The sequence below is a fragment of the Rhincodon typus genome, chromosome 23, assembly GCF_021869965.1.
Source record: "Rhincodon typus isolate 14 chromosome 23, sRhiTyp1.1, whole genome shotgun sequence".
NCBI classification, from domain to species: domain Eukaryota; kingdom Metazoa; phylum Chordata; class Chondrichthyes; order Orectolobiformes; family Rhincodontidae; genus Rhincodon; species Rhincodon typus.
Window position 1 is genome coordinate 14102278 of NC_063354.1, and position 6797 is coordinate 14109074.

Here is a 6797-nt window from a genome sequence, read left to right on the forward strand (position 1 = left end):
CTAAAACCAAATAATGGGAAAGTCTGAGATAACAAAGTGTAGAGCTGGATGAACACAGCAGGCCAAGCAGCATCAGAGGAGCAGGAAGGCTGATGTTTCGGGCCTAGTCCCGGAAAGTCTCTCAGGTTGACTGTTATACATTAGTTTCTTTTAATTCTTTCCATGGAATATGGGTGTCATTGGCAAGGCCAGCATTTAACATAGAAACATAAGAAGTAGGAGCAGGAGTAGACCATCTTGCCTGTCAAGTCTGGTCTACCATTCAATAAGATTCATAGAATCCCTACAGTGTGGAAACAGGCCCTTCGGCCCAACAAGTCCACACTGACCCTCAGGGCATCCCATCCAGACCCATTCCCCTACACCCACCTAATCTACACATCCCTGAACACTTTGGGCAATTTAGCATGGGAATCCACCTAGCCTGCACATCTTTGGACTGTGGGAGGAAACCGGACCACCCGGAGGAAACCCACGCAGACACGGGGAGAATGTGCAAACTCCACACAGACAGTCGCCTGAGGGTGAGAATCGAACCCAAGTCCCAGGTGCTGTGAGGCAGCAGTGCTAACCACTGAGCCACCGTGTCGCCCTGGCTGATCTTTTTGTGGACTCAGTTTCACTTACCCGCCCACTCACCATAACCGTTAATTCCTTTACTGTTCAAAAATCTATCTATCTTTTACTTAAAAACATTCAACGGGTCACCTCAACTAGTTCACTGGGCATGGAATTCCACAGAATTACAACCCTTTGGGTGAAGAAGTTCCTCCTCAACTCAGTCCTAAATCCGCTCCCCTTATCTAGTTGAATGACTTGCTAGATCATTTAAGAGTCAGTCATATTACCAGGTAAGGCTGCCAGATATTCATTGCTAAAGGACATTAGTGAACCTTGGGTTTTTACAACAACCAATAACGGTTTCATACTTATCTTTACAGATGGTAGCCATTGTTTAAATCCCAGATTCCACTACTGTTTTGAGATTTGAACCAATGTTCCCATAGATTTATCCAGGGATACTAGATTACTAGACCAGTGAAATTATCACAGTCTGCTATCGTTTCCCTAGCAGTTTAAATGCATCCCAGTGAAAATTTGCGTTTAAAATCTTCCCATGCCGTTCAATGAACTTTGAAAAGTAGCTCAATTAATTTGGTGCCACAGCTTCAAGTTTGCACAAAAATATTTCACATCAGTCCAAAAACTGGGGAACATCAACAGTAGTCCTTGCCTGACTAGCCTAAGAAGGAAAATGCCTTTGGGTTTTTACATGTCACCCATTAAAAAGATCTATTAAAATGGATGAAATTGAAGAGTGTCTGGCTTGCTTACAAGCCACTGCCAGCTAAATTAAAAAAAATTGGGTCTATACTGTTCCCAGTAGAGCTCCGAGGCAGTCACCACTAACTACAATATAATTAAGTAAGGATTCAACCAAATAAATTTGAATTAGTATACCAACTGGGGTGACTCATCAAAGCAGCTATTCTTCAGGGAACACATACATGTATAACCTAGAACTGGGGTTGGAGTAAATTAAATGCCTGTAGCTATAAAACTGTTTTACATGGCGAAAGGATGGAAGCAGCAACAGGCAGAACAATCAGGATAGGAAAAAGCCCGGCAGTGTGTTTAAACACTGCAAAACACAAGTAAGACATGAAAGAAGACAGACAAAGCAATTGATCATTTCAGCCACAGAGAGCTGGAATGGTAGTGACTGAACAGAGAGTGACAGTCATTAAGATGATAGTTAACTGTATTATGGAACTGATTGCAGCCTAAGTGGAAAAATCAAGGGGCTAAAAAAGTGTTGTGGAGTGCTTCTTCATTTTTAAAGCCCTGTTTTACATTTAAAGCCATACTTCCTCTTAATGTTAACTTTGGAAATGAGATGTCAACCAGGTTTCTTAATTGGTGTCCCATTCCTGTTAAACTTTCAAACTATGTCATTTTAATCACTTCAGAACAGTATTTTATCACTGTAGTACTTTTGAAAATAGCATTCTTCTTACATTCATCTGTAAGATTTCTGCAGAGGTCAATTTTTGGCCATATTTGAACAATAGAACAACATTGCTCCCCAACGAGGTTTGTATAGTGCATTTCTTAAAATAGGAATTAAAATTAAATTTAACATTAACAGAACAATAGGGTAAGGGCAGAGAAGTGACAGTATTGGATAGCACATTCAAAGAGACAGCAGAACCACAAGAGGCTGAAGAGACTCTTGTTCTGTATAACCTCATGATACTCTTTCTTTCAAAACAATGTTTTCTCAGTTCCATCCAATGTTATGAAACATAGTATGTTCCTTTTATCATTTTATAGCAGATGGGAAAAGCAGAGGTTCTTGTCAGCCTGGTTTAAATTTAGAAGCATAATTGTCAAAAAGCAGAGGCACTATTTGGACAGTTTAGTAGCTTTAAAACATATTTTGGTAATTCGTTGAAGTTCATAATCAGTGGTTCCAACATAATCTCTGGAGAATCCAGTTAATGCACTATATTTCTTCATGTTATTGTTAATGATAAGCAGAAATTGAGGATTTACAGAAACGGAAAGAATTATGCACACTTACAGAGCCCCTGGGAACAGTATTATATCTTACTACTGCAAATGAGTCAGTAGCAAGTATGATATATCATTTTAATTCTTACCACTGTCCCCACATTTTTTTTATATAGAGATATTTCAAAACCATGTTGGCATTTTTACAAAATCAAAAAATACCTGTTTTTCCCCGAAGGTTGTGCAATGATTGGTGGTTTATTTAATTATAGATAATGAAGGGACAGTGGTGAATGTCTCCAATTATAATCCTCAGACATTAAGGATGGAAGTGATTATTGGACAGATGGAATTTTGTTGCACTAACTCATGCCTAATATTGGAATGGGATTCCAAAATCTCCAGCGCAATTCTCCAAAATAGTGAACAGCTAATCATTGTGGATTCTTAATTGAAATTATGGACTAATCATTTTTAAAATAAAATTATGTAAGCTAAAATGTCCTGTTCATCAATTCTTGAGCAGTCTTGTGCATGTAGGATAGCCAAAAGTGTCCAACTCACAACTAAGTAATTCATTTCAGGTAGATTTTTAGAAGACAATAATATATGAATCAAATCTAACTGAAGGAATGATGCAAAAGCAAAATATTGCAAATCCTAGAAAATTGATATGGTAATACAGAGTGCTGAAAGTGTTCAACAAGTCTAGCAAGATAAACAAAATTAATGTTTCAGGATGATGATCTATCATTAGGAGTAGGATAAATATATTTCTATTTTAATTCAGCATCAGCATTTGTCTTTTGAAGATCCAAGGAACATTATGGTGCTAATTTCTAGCTTGACACTGCCTCACTTACACCTAAAAATCACGCAGCAGCGCAGCTAAATCGAACCACAAACTTTCTGCTGGAGGTACTCAGTTTTGGTTTCGGTGACCAAAGTTCCCAGCAGAAACAGGAAGGGACTTCATTAATTTTAACATGTCAAGATTAAGTGATGTCAAGAGGACTCTGGCTCCATTTTTGACTTCGCTTGTATTGTGACCATCTACCGCTCAATGTTTCCACATGCCATGTGCAGCACATTCTACGGGGTGGAGTGTTTGAAAGGTTGTAGTTGGAAAAACTGGAAGCAATCCTGTCACTTCGTTACCTCAGCCACTTATGTGTTTTGAAATATAATGGTTTGCAATCTTTAATCTTGCTGCTGTAGGTAGTGCAAAACAAAATCCTGATGAAAACTTGCAGTTCCCTTTCAATCACAATGCTTCCACACGTCTCCTTTAAAGGTGCTCCTTCAGGTCCATTCAAGCTTTACTGCCTCACGGGATTTCCTGTCGTGCCACCCAATCATTCTGGCAGCTCTGCTTAACATGCTAAATGAGGCTCAACCACAAAATTTGATTGGGTCTCCCATTAATGACACTGCCGTTCCCTGACTGCACATTGTATGTCCACATGAAAATTGACCCCTGTACCTTTAAATTAGAAACAGAAGTCACTTCACTTACAGATATGATTCAACCTGTAATGGAAATCAGTCAGCAGTAAAGATAGCTTTAGCTTTTACTTTATTGTATAAACTCCTTTTTGGAACTAACATTTTAAAAATGGGAGCCTTAATTCAATCATTGGTAGGTAAATTTCATCACTAGACTTAAGAAAATCTCAAATAGATATGTAGATAACAAATAATTTTCCATCCAAAAGATTTTTACTTTCATTCCATTGATAGTGAAATTGGTTTTCACTTGTGCTTGGCAGGAAATGAATGGCCTCAAAATTGAGGCTAAACTGTTCTGGTAATCCCAGTGTCAGAAGGCTGCATTTTAAAAGGGGCTAACTGATACGCATTAAAAGACTCTGTGCGTTTCAGGCAATAGGTCCTCTTTATCTGCATATCCCTGACATGTATGACATAAACAGGTCCCAGTCAGTGTGCCAAGGCAGGCCGTCACCCACAGGTCAAAATCAGGCTACCCCTGGCTGTCCCAATGTTAAACTAAAGATTTCATAGGCCTGCCACAAAGTTAACACGCTTTCATTGACTATGTATTTATTGTACAAGTGTAGCCAACTAAAGACAGTGGATCTTTCTATGATGTACTTTTTGGGACCAATCCAGATATCATATTATAATGAACTTTGCAAGGGGAAGCATGGTTAAATCAAGGCAAATTGCTCTCAAGCTTACCTTACTAATTTGAAATCAGCAAGAATGCTCCTGAGATGTGCTATACTGTATCAATCTAAATTACCCCCAGGAAGAAAAGAAAGAACACTGAGAATGGCTGATAACTGATGTTTTCACTTTTCACTGCTTGGTAGTTTGTTCAAACTCCATTCTTTAGCCTCAGTTTTGTTACTTTTTTTTATCCAGTCATTTGATGTTGGCACCATTGGCAATTCCAGTATTTATTGCTTCTCCCTAAATACTCTTAAAAGTGACAGCGAGAACTGTCTCCTTAAACTGCTGCAGCGTGTGTGGTGTAGATACATCCACTGTGCTATTAAAGACAGGTTCTACAGTTTTGACGAAGCACCTGTAATGGAACTACAAAACATTTCCAAGTCAGGAAGGTGAGTGACTTGGAGGGAATTTTGCAGGTAGCTGTGTTCCCATGCACTTGCTGCCCTTGTCCTTCTATGTTGTTGGGATTGTGAGTTTAGAACATGTTGTTAAAGGAGCTTGACAGGTTGCTGCAGTGCATCTTGTAGATGGCACACAATGCTTCCATAGTGCACCAGTAGAGGAGGCAATGACTGTTTCAGATCATGGATGGAATGCCACTTAAACAGACTGCTTATTCCTGGATACTATTGAGCTTGACGGATATTGCTGGAGCTGTATTCATCCAGAGAAGTGGAGAATATTTCATTATACACCTGACATACTTTGCAGATGGAGGCAAGTGGACTTAGGAGGTGAATTTTCAACCTCTGAACTACTCTTGTAGCCAGAATATTTACAGAAGGAAAATACATAGATGTTGTAAATCTGAAAAAAAAAAAAGTACTGGAAAAACTCAACAGGTCAGGCAGCAGAGTCACAGCAATATATGGTTAGTCCAGTTATATTTCTGGTAAATGCTGACCTCCCAGGTTGTTAATGCTAGAAGAAGGTGATGAGATTCTCTCTTGTTGGTGATGGTCATTGTCATGCATCTGTGCGGCACAGAAGTTACTTCTCACATCAGTCCAACTTTAATAGTTATCCATGCATCATTGAATTGATTATTTATTTGTTTTTTTATTCTCCTTCTCTTAAAGCGCCAATGGTCCACTTCCATGCTGTTGGCTTCCCTTTGCTAACTTCTTGAAGTGATCACCATTCATGCTTGATCTAAAGATTGTGAAATCACATTTACTTAGGACAATTCAACTTAGCCCTACCCCTTCTCCAATTTCCACCCTCTCCCAATGAATCATAAAATTCTGGTACTTGTTAGCAAATGTCACTAGATAGAGATAAGAAACACGATTCCTGACAGTTTGCCCACTGATAGAGCCAATATTTGACTGAACTGTAATGGAAAACAAATTTCCAAGATTTCCCAACAAATAATTTTATCCCTTAAATGAATAAAGAAAATTCTTTGCCAATCATAACCAAAACATGTTCGGTTTGTTTTTTGCTGTTCAACATTGTAATTACTTGTGCACAATTCAGTGACAATTATTGAGAATTATCTCAGCTACAGAGCGATGGGGCATGAGTTTATGACATATTTGCTGAAACAGAGAGTTCTTTAATATCCATCCAGAAGAGTCAGGTTGTGCTGCAGTTATTTGGCACTGTGGGAAGAGGGAAGTTCATTCTAGCAAAGTGACCAGAACTGCCTGTAAGAAATCTGTGTTCTGAGGAAGGGTTACCGGATTCGAAACATTAACTTTGATTTCTCTTCACAGATGCTGCCAGACCTGCTGAGCTTTCCAGCAACTTCTGTTTTGGTGTAAGAAAACTGATTTACTTTGTCACTCAAGATCTACCAAGGTGTTGAAAGTAAGTTTAGGTTTGACAAGGCCATAGAGAAGTTGCCACATGCCCAACTCCCCTCCCAGGAAAAGCGTTTTGAATTTCATTTCGATATCACATTTAGAAAAACCCACACATTGCATAAATGAAGATACTTTCAAAATCAATGGTAGGTTTTTGTTTGCCCATGGATCATTTCATGCTTAATTGGGTAAAAGAATAAGTGGATAATGTTAATTCAACCTCCTGGATGGGAAACCCAACAAGTAAAGTGAAATGACACGGTGTAGAGCTGGATGAAC